General features: G+C 38.9%; 1 protein-coding gene and 1 pseudogene across 4 annotated transcripts in view; both read right to left on the bottom strand.

Moving 5' to 3' along the window:
• Positions 1–15,560, bottom strand: part of LOC149125418 (proteasome activator complex subunit 3 pseudogene) — a 32,307-nt pseudogene extending 16,747 nt beyond the window's left edge. The window contains exon 1 of the transcript XR_016210457.1: positions 1–15,560. This exon is cut by the window's left edge and continues 16,747 nt beyond it. The product of XR_016210457.1 is annotated as a proteasome activator complex subunit 3 pseudogene (transcript).
• Positions 1–15,565, bottom strand: part of ATF6 (activating transcription factor 6) — a 221,715-nt gene that overhangs the window by 109,728 nt on the left and 96,422 nt on the right. The window lies entirely within an intron of this gene.

Below are 15,565 nucleotides of genomic sequence, written 5' to 3' on the forward strand. Positions count from 1 at the left end.
AATGAAACTCTAAGCTGACTACTTTGAAAGTTACATTTGGATATAAAAGTTTTAGAAGAGCAATATAGGGAAGAGTCAGGGACATGGACTCTGGAGTTAGACTTCTAGGTTAAAGTCTGCTCTGTTAATTCCAAACTGTGCTGTAATAGACAAATTAACTTCTCTATGCCTCAGCTTCCTCATCTGCAAGGTTAAGATAGTAGTTGTACCTACCTCATAGAAATATTGTAAGAATTAAATATTATCACATTGTATACTGTATATTTATTTATTAAATAAATCACAAAACTGCCAAGTATTAAAAAAGTCAAGCCCGAGAGGCACCCAGATGGCAGAATAGGGAGGGAGCTTACTACTGTGGTCTAGGGAAGAGAGCTAAAAAAAAAACGTGGAGAGAGTGCAATCTCAGGGAAAAGTTAGGGGGAAAACGGCAGAGGAAACTCCACGGAAATTAGGGGAACATAGTGCATCTATATGGAAGGTGTGGATGCGCATAACTCAGGACCCCAACAGCCAAGAGCCTCAGCACCAGCTCTGGAGAGGGAGGTGAGATCAGACTGCAACAGCCCAAGCCACTGGCAATAAAGCTGCGGGAAGAGCCTGGGGTGAGTCTGGCTTGGAGTCCTATGGGGGACTCCATATACCTGCCAACCTAAAGGAAAAAATGGGGGGCACGTTTCTCTCTCTGACCACCCAGCACCAGAATCCTGTGACTAGCTGTGAGCAGGTGGGTGTCATTTTGGACATAAGTAACAGCTGTGCCAGCTTGCGTCAGCACACTCGGCAACCAGCTGAGAGGAGACGCCCGAGTCTGGCTGGGAGAATTGACAGGGGGCTGGGTGCTCATGACTGTGGGAACCTTGTGTACTGGGACTGTGAAAACACTGGGGCTGCGCGGGAGGGTGCAGGGTGTAGCCGGGTCTCTGAGCAGTCACTGTGGGCAGCTCCACATGCTCAGGGCTCCCTGATCCCCTGGTGAGAGTCACTGCTGCGGGATCCGTGCTCACACTGAAGACTGCACAGATCCTTTGTGTGGTTCTTGTGGCTGCACAGATGAACTGTATGCATTGGGGCTAGTGCCCAGACACTGGTCTCCTTGGAGGAGAGGAGGTGAGGATGAGCCTAACACATTTTTCAAAAGAGGAAATCCAAAGGGCCAACAGACACATGAAAAAATGTTCAAGATCACTAGCAATCAGGGAAATGCAAATCAAAACCACAATGAGGTTTTACCTCACCCCAGTTAGAATGGTTCACATTCAGAAATGTACCAACAATAGATGCTGGAGAGGATGTGGGGAAAAAGGGACACTAACCCACTGTTGGTGGGAATGCAAACTAGTTAAGCCACTATGGAAGTCAGTCTGGAGATTCCTCAGAAACCTGAATATAACCCTACCATACAACCCAGCCAGAACTCCTTGGAATTTACCCAAAGGAAATTAAGTTGGCAAACAAAAAAGCTGTCTGCACATTAATGTTTATTGCAGCTCAATTCACAATAGCTAAGACCAACCCAAATGCCCCTCAACAGTAGACTGGATAAAGAAATTATGGGACATGTACTCTATAGAATACTATACAGCAGTCAAAAACAATGAAACCCAGTCATTTACAACAAGATGGAGGAATCTGGAAAACATTATGCTGAGTGAATTAAGCCAGTCCCAAAGGGACAAATATCATATGTTCTCCCTAATCGGCAACAACTAACTGAGCACCAAAGGGGGAAACCTGTTGAAGTGAAATGGACACTATGAGAAACAGTGACTTGATCAGCTCTTGTCCTGACTGTTGATGTACAATGTAATACTTTATCCATTTTAGTATTTTTTTTTTGTTCTAGTACTTTTGGTTGAACTCTGTAATTAACACACAGTTACTCTTAGGTGTTTAAATTTTAACTGAAAAGTGATCCCTGTTAAATATAACAGTGGGAATAAGAGAGGGAAGAGATGTACAATTTGGGACATGCTCAATCGGACTTGCCCCAAATGGTGGAGTTAGAAACGTGCCAGGGGATTCCAATACAATCCCATCAAGATGGCATGTACCAATGCCATCTCACTAGTTCAGGTGATCAATTTCAGTTCACAATTGATCACACTGATAGGTCTAAGAGTCAAAGGGATCACACAAACAAGACTAGTGTCTGCTAATATTAACTGATAGAATCAAAAACGGAGAGAACGATTCAACATGGGAAGCGGGATACACAGCAGACTCATAGAATGGCAGATGTCCTAAATAGCACTTTGGCCTCAGAATCAGCCCTTAAGGCATTCAGACTGGCTGAAGAGCCCATGAGAGTATTTTAGGCATGGAAAGCCAAGACACTCTGGGGGAAAAAAAAAAAAAAAAGAAAGAAGACGACCTAAATGAAAGATCTCTGTGAGATCCCAGTGGAAAGAACAGGGCCATCAAAGAAGGAGGTACCTTTCTCTGAAGGGAAGAGCGAACTTCCACTTTGACTATGACCCTGTTGGAATAAGATCGAAGTCGGTGAACCCAAAAGGCTTCCATAGCCTTAGCAACTCATGACTAGAGCCTAGGGAGATTACTGACGCCATAAACAAGAGTGTCAAATTGTTAAGTCAACAACAGGAGTCACTGTGTACTTACTTCTCATGTGGGATCTGTCCTTAATGTGTTGTCCAATGTGAAATAATGCTATAGCTAGTACTGAAACAGTATTTTTACACTTTGTGTTTCTGTGTGGGTGGAAACTGATGAAATCTTTACTTAATATATACTGAATTGATCTTTTGTATATAAAGATAATTGAAAATGAATCTTGATGTGAATGGAATGGGAGAGGGAGCAGGAGATGGGAGGGGTGCGAGTGGGAGAGAAATCATGGGGGGGAAAGCCAATGTAACCCATAAACTGTACTTTGGAAATTTATATTTACTAAATAAAAAAAAGAGAGAGAGAGAGAGAGAGAGAGATTTGCCATGCCCAATTTGGGAGTCATCTTGGACACTGCCCTCACCCTGGAGCACTGAACAGAACTCCCTGGTCACACCCAGAACATGCTTCAGGGTATTCAGCAGACACTCCACTATCCACAGAGGCATAGTCCAAAGATAAAAGCCATCACAGGGGAAAAAGAGAAACCAACAAGTAGCTCCCATTTATGAATGAAGGTGAAATAAAAATCTCCCATAACAAAGAGAAATTGAAAGAATTTGTTACCACTTGTCCACCCTTACAAAAGATGTTTAAGGATGTGCTACAAACAGAAACATGCTCATCACTATGAAAGAAGGTGAAGGCAGAAAATCTCCCAGTAAAAGTACAGAAGATATACAAAGTAAACAATAGGAATATTAATGGAAAAATGGCAGAGCCAACCCATTACTTATCAATAGTCATCTTGAATATAAATGGCCTCAACTCTCCAGTTAAAAGATTCAGACTGGCTGAATGGAAAACAAAATAAAACCCATCTATTTGCCAGCTACAAGAAACATATCTCACTAAAAAAGTTACATGCAGAATGAAAGTGAAAGGATGGAAAAAGATATTCCATGCTAATGCTAACAGAAACCAAAAAAGAGCTGATTTTTTGGATCATCCTAATATCAGCAAAAATAGACTTTATCACAAAAACTGTTAAAAGAGACAAGGGCACTATGCAAAAATAAGGGATCAACAGGAAGATGTGACTATAATAAATGGATATGCACCTAATTACAGGGCACCAGGCTACTTAAAAGAAATGTTAATGAATCTAAAGGGAGGCATAGACTCTCATACAATAGTAATGGGGGACTTCAATACCCCACTTTCAGCAATGGACAGATAAACCAGGCAGAAAATCAGCAAAGAAACAACAGAGTTAATTGACACTATAGTCTAAATGGACCTAATGGATATCTACAGAACTTTTCATCCTACAGTTGCGGAATACACATTCTTCTCATCAGAGCATGGAACTTTCTCTAGGATATTCCACGGCCCAGGCCATAAAGTAAGTCTCAGCAAATTAAAAAAAAAAAAAATTGAAATCATACCACTCATCTTCTGTGACCACAAGGGAATGAAGATGAAAACCTACAAATCAAGAGTCTCTAGAACATATGCAAACACACGGAGACTGAAAACATGCTCCTGAATGCACAGTGGGTCATAGAAGAAATCAAAAGAGAAATCAAAAAACTGTTAAGGAACAGGGTTTTTTTTTTTCCATACTATTTATTGAGCCCTTTACTTAGTATAGAGTTTATCTTCTGTGTATAAAATTAATTGAAAATAGATCCTAGTAAAAATAAGAATTGGAATAGGATCGGGAGGAGGAAGTGGGGTGAGAGATGGGGTGGGAGGGTGGGTACAGTGGGAAGAATCACTACCACTCTGTTCCTAAAGTTGTATTTATGAAATGCATGAAATTTATATACCTTAAATAAAAGGTTTCTGGGTAAAAAATAAAATTCTACATATAGGTGAGTTTAAAAAAAAAAAAAGAAAAGATAGGCTTATTCCGATCCCAAAGATTTTTCAAAATCCATGCATTTTTTTTTTCATTATATGCACTCACCTTCAACGTTTTGCAGATCGCTCATGTTTTATGAAGGACTAGAAGACAGGAGATTGAAGACACAAAGGAAATGATAAGGATTTGGAGATGCTCATTACCCTGACCTGATCAGTATATTTTGTATCCAAGTATTTTTGTTTTTCAGTTTTTGTTTATTTGTTTGAGAGTTACAGCGATAGGGAGAGAGAGAGAGAGAGTACACTCATATCAGCTGGTTCACTCCCTAAGTATCTGCAAAACCTGGACTGAGCCAGGCTGAAGCTGAAAGCAGGAACTCTACCCAGGTCTCCCATGTGGATGGCAGGGACCCAACTACTTGAGTCATTACCTGCTGCTTCCCAGTGTGTGCATTAGAGAAAGCTAGGGTCAGGAGCCAGAGGCAGATATCAAGCCCTAATACTTCATATGGGCTGGAGTACAGGTGTCCTAATCTGCATCTTAACTTCTAGCCCAAACCCACACCCCTGTATCCATGTGTTGAAATATCACACTGTACTCCAGAGTGTTTCAAGAAGTTTGTGCGAAATGCATGTTATAAAAAATTATGCATGAATTTAAAAAATTTTTTGCACCCAAGTAAACTACCATTGAAACACCCTCATCTATGCAATCATGATGTGCCAATTCAAAAGAAATAGAGCTTCTTTTTTCAGAATTGTTCTTTTACCAAAATTGATATTCATTTAACTAAAAATGTTTTCCTGGATGACAGATTTTCTCTTACTTCTTTGGAACCCTGTGAATCAGTTACCTGCTCCAGACTTTTTTTTTTTTTTTTTTTGCCTTGGGTAGGAGTCCTGTGTGTCTGCCCATGTCAGTGGTCAGAGCTGTCTGGATTAGTTTTGAGCCCCAGAACCTTCCCTGCTGAGACTGTAATTCCACAGCAGGTGGTTCTTTGTTCTGGCCGCTTGCTATGAGCCTGGAGAGCTTTACAAAAAGGATTGAGGTCTCCCCTGGCTAACCCTTGCCAGGACTTCAAGGTAGGAAAAGCTCTGCTCAGCCTAGAGCTTTCCCTGGTGCTCATGCTCCTGCAGTTCAGTGCTCAGCAGCAACACCTCGGGCAGCAGGAGCCGGCTGCAGTGTCTTTAGTGCCTGTGTTTTTAGGAAGCTTCTGGAGTTACTTTGTAGCAGGTGTTTAGCCCTGCCATGTCCTCTTGATTTTTTTTTTTTTAAGATTTATTTGCTTTATTTGAAAGAGAGAGAGAGAGAGAGATCTTCCATTCATCAGTTCACTCCCCAAAGAACCGTTAACTAAGCCAGGAACAAGGAACTCCCTCCTGGTCTCCCATGTGAGTGGCAGGGGCCCAAGTCCTTGGGCCATCTTCTGCTTTCCAAGGCACAAGAGCAGGGAACTGTATCAGAAGTAGAGCATCTGGGACTCTAACCAGTGCTCTCGGATAGGATGCGTGCATTGTGTCAGCTTAACCCACTGCACTACAACGCTGGCCCCCATGCCCTGGCTCTTAATTGAGGCACCAGAACCTACCTAACTTCCACAGGTATTTTAGTCCAGTCCAGAAATTACTGAAATTCCTCATGACCAGCCCTGAGCCGAGCTAGACCACCTGGGTAGGACATGTCACCACCCCTGAAAACTCTGTGTCCGTTGCTCTCGAGTTTTCTGCCTTGAGGTATTAGCAAGGAGAAAGCCCGGTATGTTTTTTAAATGTTTTGGACAAATTATAATTGTGGCATATGCAATGATGGTGTGATACACGAATACAGTGTGGAATGATGGACTCAAGCTAATAAACATATTCATTTTCTTAAAAAAAAAAGGCAAGCTCATGAAATAATAGGCCTACCTTGTAACTTAACATTTTGTTGTTTTTGTTATGATTTTTTTCTCAGAGCCCTTAAAATGTATTAACTCTGTTAGACTCAATAAGTCTATTAACATCAAAAAGTTTAAAGTGATACTGCAGCTTTCTAAGAGGGCAGTGCTCACATGCACATACACACATGCAGATGAAGACTAAGACTAGAAGGAAAAGGAGGGAGAGAGAGAGAGAGAATATCTCCCATGTGCTCGTGCACTCCCTGAACGTCTGCAACAGCAAGGGCTCGGTCACGGTGATACCAGGACACAGGACTTCCATTCAGGTCTCCCACATGGGCAACAAGGACTCAAGTACATGAGCCATTAGTCACAGCTTCCCAGGTGCATTAGCAGGGAACTGGATTGGAAGTAGAACAGCTGGGACTCAAACCTGCACTCTAATAGAGTATGAAGCATCTCAAGCAGTGGCTTAACCCACTGCACCATATAGTCTGCCCGAACCTTATCATTTTACAGGTTTGGAAACTGAAGATAAGAGGGACTAAGTGATTTGTCCAAAGTGACATAACAAATACCAGTAAATGATAACACTGGAGCTAGAATGCAGGTGCTTAAAGTCTGCATTATAAGGGCTGTTTAAAAAATGTCTTTTCCTTACATATTCATGGTGTGAAGATAAATTCTAAGAGTGCAGTTCTGCTTTGAAGAAATATTTTCTTCCATCTTCAGAACAAGTCTAAAATTTCGGGACCCGTGTGGTGGGGTAGTGGGTTAACCCACTGCCTGTGACACTGGCATCCCATATGGGGGCTAGTTCAATACTGGCTGCTCTGCTTCTGATCCAGCTCTCTGCTAATGTGCCTGGGAAAGCAGTGGAAAATGGTCCATGTACTTGGACCTCTGCACCCATGTGAGAGACCTGGAAGAAGCTCCTGGCTCCTGGTGTCAGAGCAGCCCAGCTCGGCTGTTCGGTCATTAAGGGAATGAACCAGCAGATGGAAGATTTCTTTCTGTGTCTCTCCCTCTCTGTAAACTCTTTCAAATAAATAAATAAATCTTTTTAAAAAAATCTAAAATTTGATGACAAACTCTCAGAATTTTAAGGTGTCAATTATTAAATCCCACATTTTTTTTCAGTGTAACTTTTGAAGTCTTTCAGGAACAATTCGATTCCATAGCTAAAGGTCCACCCACATCAAAGTAGACCATGTGTTTTAAAAATATCATTATCATCTGAATTTAAAAAGTAGTTTCTATAAGTAAATTTTTAAAAAATAGTTATTTTTTGAAAGGCAGAGAGACTGACAGATCTTTCATCCACTGGTTCACTCCCCACATGCCTACAACTGCCAGGACTTGGTCAGCCTGAGAACTCGGTCCTGGTTTCCCATGTGGGTGACAGGAACTCATACACTTAAGCCATCACCTGAAGCCTCTCCAAGGTTCACATTAGCAGGAAGCTGGACTGGAAAAATGAACTCAAATCCAGGCAACTTTGATACAGAAATGTGGCTGTCTCAAGCGGCATCTTAAACACTGTGTCAAATGCCCACCTCTAAAAATAATTTTAAACATTTCATTGAGAAAAACGTTTCCTTTATTTCTGTAAGCCCCACCTTCAGTAATCTTTTGAACAGTAGGACATAAAAATAAAAGCTAAAAGGCCTAAGCAATCCAGACTTATTTAGGACTTGCTCTGCAGGATCTTCAGAGCATTACAATAGAACTTGTAAAAGACAAAACAGTGTAAAAAGACTTTATCCATGCCAGAGAAAGCATGCAAGCTGACAAGACTATATTAAATAGAGCACACAAAGAATGAACCACTGGAAAATTACCCTGGCTCAGACAGATCTGCCCACCTTTCTGAGAATTTTGTACACTTCAAATCATTCAAGACTTTGATTTGTTGGTGTTGAGACTTGGGGTGGGGGGTGGTCAGGAAGAGAGAGAGGGAGATGGAAAGAGGATGGCTATGGGTAAAGGGTGTAGTTGGAAGAGAATAATATCTGTATTTTTTTTTAAAAAAATCATTAATTAATTTGAGAGGCGGAGAGAAAGACAAATAGAGCTCTTTCATTTGCAGGTGTACTGCCCAAATGCCTCAACAGTCAAGGCTGGACCACAGCTAGCTGAAGCAGGGCTTAGGCAACACAATCTAAGTCTCCCATGTGGGTGTCAGGAGGCCAATTACTTGAGCATAACATTACTGACTCCAAGGGTCCACATTAGCAGGAAGCTAGAATCAGGAGCTGGAGCTAAGAATCGAACCCAGGTACTCCAATGTGGAATGCAAGCCTCTTAACTACTAGGCTAAACACAAGTCCACACAGTCAGGTGACTACAACAACAATTAAACGTATCTCTCAGAATAGCTCGTTGAAAGGATTTTGAATGTTCCTAACACAAAGAAATGATAAATGTTTGAGGTGACAGATATGTTAATAGCCCTGTGATCATTATACACTGTATATATGTATTGAAATATCACATAGTACCTATGAATATGTATAACTGTCAAAATTTTTAAAAAATTTTTAAGAATGATTCATGAGTTATAAATTGTGTGTCAATGGCTATTTAATACATAAGCTTAGCTATACAGACTATTTAACAATTATTTTTTCAAACATAAAGGAGGTTCTTTTAGAGTTTGCAACTGAAAAGTTCAAATGATAAAAATGCTTTTAATATTAGCTAACAATCTGTTATAGAGCCAAAGAACATATGAATAAATCCCTTTAAGCCATACAACAATAAATTATATTTAATAAGGAGTTTGAGATCAAACACTTCTGGTCTCAAGGATCTAGCATGCCATATACAGAATCCATAATAAAACGAATTTGCACACAAAAAGCCACTCTTCTCAATGGGATGCTCTAGAGTACAAATAATTAAAATAGTGTCTATTTTGGCTAAACTAACTTTCAAAACAGAAAAGATACTTCTTTTCCAATATGTTGCAAATTTCAGATATTGTTTCACACAAAGGAACCAGAAACATTCAAGGCCTACTTATTCTATTCCCCTGGTTTGAAAATAGAAACTATATTATCAATCTTCCAGTCATTCAATTATTATTTTCAAAGTATAACCGAATGAAGTGCTTAAACTACAATCAGGTAGCTAATAAACAAGATTTCTGGAGATGATGTAACAACCCCACAAAAACTGTTCACCAGATGGAGCAATGAAACAATGGCTGGTTTTAGAGGAATACAGTAATTTGCAATTTACTTATTAAAGTAATTGAATATAAAGAAAAAGGCACCAAAATTCAAATTTAAAAAATCATTGCATTATATTAGAATACCTAAATCACTGCCCCAGTTCTATTTCTTACCATTTCTGTGTCTTTCAATCAATTAACCTTTCTTTGTCTCAGTTTTTTCATCTATAAAATATAGCTAGGAGTACTTTCATTATCATATCTGAAGAACTAATGAGCTTATGTATGTGAAAGAAGTTTGTAATGATAAAGTTTGTATATATTAAAGGTGTCAGTATTTGTACACGATGAAATAAAATGGAAAATGGGTAGATAATGTTACTGATGTAATCTTTACGTAAACCCAGGTTAAGCAGATACTCAGACAACTGTGCTCTATTTTATAATGTGCTTTCATTACCCGAATGAAAGACTGTTTTAAAGTAAGTTACAAATTAAAGACAAGTCGTCTAAAAGAGGGTTTGTTTAAAAAGTCCTTCTTCTGAGATAAGATTCTTTTTTTAATTTAAGTATCTCTCCACACTCACTTACGCATTTTTTTTCCCAGGTAGAACTGGGCTGAAAGGCCATGCATGAAAGTGAAGATAAGAAAAATGGCCACATTCCAAGTGCCATGTGGATGTTCGAGTGGTGAAGTCTCAGAAACAAATGAAGGAGCTATAACCTTTCGAAGCAGATTTCATAAACTAATTCCTTTTGATTACTAAGGAAACTTCTGCTTCTGAAGGTTTTACATAAATATTTATATATATTATATATTGTTTACATATGTGTAAACTAAACAAATTTCTAATAACAAGTATTAAAATGTATCATTCTTCATTGGGTTATACATTAATGTAGGTATTAATTTGAGAAACATTGCTATTTTGTGAAATTCTTTTTTAATGGCTATCCAGGGGAAACAAACCTTTGGCAACTATTTTGAACAAATAATATCATCACCTTTGCAATGACAGAACATTTCCTATAGTTTGTCCAAAGATTCAAGCTTCTGGCTCATGTTGCTTGAAACTATATAGAAACTAGGCACTATCCCCTCTCCTGAAAAAGACAGCCGTAAGGTCTAGCTACAATCCAAAATGCTTCCACCACATATTAAAAAAACAAGGATGCAAATACCTTAAAGTTCTACCTGTTGACATAGCAAGCAGTTAACCATTTCACCCAGATGATTTCTTTACAGATTTAGAGAGAAAAAAATAAAGCTGATACACCACTGGCTAGTGCAACCATAAATGGGCAAAAGAGAAATCATCTTTAACTAAACTTTCTGCTGGAATTCTGCACTGCTTATGTCACTTCTTGGATCAGTAAAATACATTTGAACTTCTTTAAGCAAAACAGTATAAAAATATCCTTGAAAACTTATGAAAAGCAATGTACTTCTATCACTGACTGTCTCGGTGGAACATACCTAACCCTATAATAAGCACCCACTAAATGGTGGCTAAGTGTCAGGGGTGGCAATAAAAAAGCATATGCCATTATTGCCTTTTAGAGGCTTATAACATGGATAAAATAAGCCTTTTAGATCAATTAGGGACCAATACAAGAAAGAATTAAGAACAGGTTAAAGAGTATAATAAATAATTTATGAAGCTTCAAGGGCCTATCATAAGCATTTTCTCAGAACCCCAGGCTCCTCTTTTTGCATAAAGTTGTTGGCTCACAAAGCTGGAGAATACATTTACTAAATCCATTCCTATAGCCCGGGGTCACAAATGAATGAATCATGGATCAAGTGCCAAGGCTGCCTTAGAAATTCTTCACAAGAGATAGTAAGCAACTATCCATTCAGATCCTCTTACTTTGAGTTCAAATCAGCAATGTGAGAAAAATACTAAAGTGTAATCACTGGAGCTGCTGTTGAACCAGGAATGATAAGAAGTTACTATTCTAGTTCTCCATGAGGACTAGTGTATAGTCTAGCCTGTGAAAAATAAGCACAAAGAGACTGCCTGGCTGCTGAGCCAGTTTCTTACACTTCTTCAGTTCCCATGCATCTTATACTAAAAGTTTCTATTACTTAAGGTTATCCTTACAAGCCATGCTTGCCCCACATATACATATTTGTAAGAGATCAAGAAAGGCTGAAATAGCCAAATATGGCACTATAGAGAGGCACATCTCTGAGGCAGGCAGACCAAGTATAGCTCAGGTGCTACTGATGAAAAGACACTTTTAAGTGTTTACTTTTGACTTGAAGGAAAGGTATTAAAAACAGAAAATACATGGGGCCAGCACTGTGGCACAGTGGGTAAAGCCACCGCCTGCAGTGCAGGCATCCCACATGCTTGCCGGTTCTAGTCCTGGCTGCTCCACTTCCAATCCAGCTCTCTTCCATGGCCTGCGAAGGCAGTAGAAGATGGCCCAAGTGCTTGGGCCCCTGCACCCATGGGGGAGACCTGGAAGAAGCTGGCTCCTGGCTTCGGATCAGTGCAGCTCTGGCCGTTGTAGCCATCTGGGGAGTGAACCAGCAGATGGAAGACCTCTCTCTCTGTCTCTAACTCTCTCTGTAACTCTGTCTTTCAAATAAATAAAATAAATCTTTAAAAAAATTTTTAAAAAAATAACAGAAAATACAAAGAAGTAAGAAGTGTTCCAAAAGTAGGCATGCATCTCATTTGGCACAGAAATTACAAATGGATGGATATAATATGGCAAACTGACATTCACAGTGAACCCAGTCAAAGAAAACCTACTCTATGGAAACTGTTCCAGAAAGAAAACAAAATCCTTCCTATAGATACTAGTGATTGGGAAAGAAGCATCTAAAGATGATATTTCCCATGTTTTTTCGCGTTATGGATGAAGTCATATTATTTCCCCACCTTTCTTCTCCAGGCTATCTTTCTCCTCCTTTGGAATCCCTTTTTTTGTCTAACTTTAGATGCGCTTTCCTCAGTCTTTATTTCTGTTTATTTTCTTAAATTCATTTTATTCTTCAGCCTACCTCCCTACATAGACTATCACAAAAAAGCATTAAGAAAACAAACATTAATTTTAATTGGATTTTTTTCTTATTCATATATCAGTTGTAACATACTCAAAGCCATGTGGAACTCTGAGAAAGTTATTCCCTATCCTGCACCATTCAGATCATACTAACACAAGCAGAGAGAGGAGGGAAAGGTAAGGACTTTAAGGAAAACAAGTTATGAATACGTGGAATTAAACCAAGAGAGCAGAAAAGATGACTGTATTGGGGGCAAAACTCTTAAAGGAAAACTAAAAGAACAGAAAACCTTTTGAGCCTTTGTCAGGGCTACTGGGATCATAAGCATTCTTTCTTGCTGACCTATAACAGGAACTCAGTAGTTATGCAAGAGTATGTCTGCTCTAGAGAAAATAATTTCAGCAGCTCAACTGTAGATTAAAGGGTGCAGGAATGTAGGGTGTGAAAGGGTGTGAGTTTGGGAGAGGGTTTGTCCTTTAAATAATGGTATACTACACATTTAATGTCTACTACTTTTTGTTAAAAACATGTTCAATTATAAAATAAAACAATGACTTATTGGTGCTATTGTAAATGTCTGGCTTATGTTAGGCAGAAACTTGAGGCTTCAGAATCTGTACACTTCTGAATTTCCAATGTAGGCATACAGTATCAATTACAATAATTTGTGTCAATGAAATTAAGAACCTAAGTGGGAGGGCCCGGTGCCGTGGCTCACTTGGCTAATCCTCTGCCTGCGGCACCAGCATTCCATGTGGGCTCCTGGTTCTAGTCCCGGTTGCTCCTCTTCCAGTCCAGCTCTCTGCTGTGGCCCGGGAGGGCAGTGGAGAATGGCCCAAGTGCTTGGGCTCCTGCACCAGCAAGGGAGACTGGGGGGAAGAGGCACCTGGCTCCTGGCTTCCGGCCGGCACAGTGCCGGCCGTGGCGGCCATTTGGGAGTGAGCCAACGGAGGGAGGACCTTTCTCTCTGTCTCTCTCTCTCTGTCTAAAACTCCACGTGTCAAAAAAAAAAAAAAAAAAAAAAAAACAAAACAAAACAAAAAAAACAAAGTGGGAGTAAAAATCTACATCTTCCCACATAAGAAACAACCCCACTCACCTTTTTGATGGAACTAGGAGAATATTTTGTATTGAAAGATGGAATACCAAACATGAGGTGATGACCTCCTTCATTTTCATTTTAGTAAAAGCAAAAGGAACAATCTAAGTATTTAAGAACTAAATTCCTTTCCCATGACATAGATCATATTCATTAAGACAAAATTAGCTATCTGTTCCCTACTGCCAAAACAAGAAAAAATGGAAAATACTTGTCTAACTACTGTTATTTAATTAAGTTCAGGTTTATCTTTCCTTCCCCTTTATAGAAAACACCAAAATGTGATAAAACATTATTTAGGAAAAGAAAGATCCAAACAATGTGAGAAACAGTCCTCATAGTCTCCATGAACATCAAAGGAGTGTGGAAAGGAAATCAATAATTTCCTACCAGCATTTTTCACAGTAAACTTAAGAAAAATCACTTTCTACAAATGCAAGAAAAGCAATGCATATATTTTTTAAAAAAGAGTACTATTCATCTTTTATAAAAATACAGTCCCTTTAAAGAAAAGCTTATTTTTTCTATTAAAAATACTTGTTTTCTCACCAAAAGAAACATTACCAACCATGACTTCAATCTATGGTTTGACAAATGCTATTTTTAGTATACATTATACTATTTTGATTTAATATTAATTATTATGAGCTTAAGAAACTACTTGGTTATTTGAGCATTAAGTACATTTTTCTGAGTAACTTCTATTACATATACTTTACCACATTCATTTTAATACCCATCAGGTCTTTTCTTAGTAATTCTGGATCCCATTTTGAGAAACTTCCATCAGTATCACTAGTAGAGCAAACACTTAGTTCTTATCAGCCAGTACATTTGGAGCCTTATGAAACCCTGCTCTCAGCTGCCCCCTTGCTGCTGAAACGGAACTTAGAGGCTGCTCAGTGCAGAATGAGACTGATTCTGTCTGAGAAAACAAGGTAAGAACAGGGAACTCTATGAAAAGCCAGGCATCATTAGATGCTGTGGCTAATGTACTCCAAATCTCTCAGCATATTTTATTACTAATAAAAAATACATAAAACATTTGTTCTCTGTAGTCTTCAAGGGACCAAACTTCTCTGGTCCTGAAAGCCTGAACTCTTACTATTCATTTACACCTTAGGAAAATAATTAACTAGTTAGCTGAGAATTTCAGTGACAGCAAGTGACAGCAATGGTCAGAGAATGAACTATTTATTCTATTGTTGGCATATACTTAACCACCGTCCTCTAGCTTCTTAAAAAAAAAAGTTAAAAAGGCTTAGCGTATAAACCATTGGGGTTTTAAATTCATTCATGTGCTGCCATACAGCATTCTAACAGAGCTATTCACAGAGCAACTCCTATGAAGAATGTATTTTCCTATTATAGGGAAAGTAGATGGAATGTAAATAGCTATGCATTTTTCCCCCTTTACTCCAACATTAGTAACATTCACAAGTTCCAGTGTAAACATTTACTTTTGCATAAGCTGGCTGATTACCTAAGACACTCTTCATTACCAAGAATGAAAGAAAGAAGACCAGAGAGTCTCAGAAACGCAGATCCAAACATCCCACAACTAATATGTTAATCAGCCCATGGTTCACCTGGCCAAACCATGTTCAGCCTTATGCTTTAGAAGTCTGTTTCTCAATAACCAAATAGGAATTGACTGTATAAACCCTAATAGGAAATTTTTGTTTTAAATTTTTACTTTTCCTTTGATTACAAATAAACAGGTTGGCCATAGGGATAACAAAGATTAAAAAGAAACTGAATCTTCTAGGAATAAACTGATGCTTGACATCAGTTCCATGTTCATCTTCATGATACTGAACAGCTCAAGTCAAGCATGTATTATAACACTCAAATGGTTCCACCCACACAACTTATTGTTTCCTATCTCTTCCATCTTTGTATCTTCTACAATATTCAGCCCAATATCTAGTACACAGCAGTCATTCAAAAGTACT

This window comes from Oryctolagus cuniculus, chromosome 7 (genome assembly GCF_051225735.1).
Source record: "Oryctolagus cuniculus isolate XC-2025 breed Fujian yellow rabbit chromosome 7, ASM5122573v1, whole genome shotgun sequence".
Classification (NCBI taxonomy): domain Eukaryota; kingdom Metazoa; phylum Chordata; class Mammalia; order Lagomorpha; family Leporidae; genus Oryctolagus; species Oryctolagus cuniculus.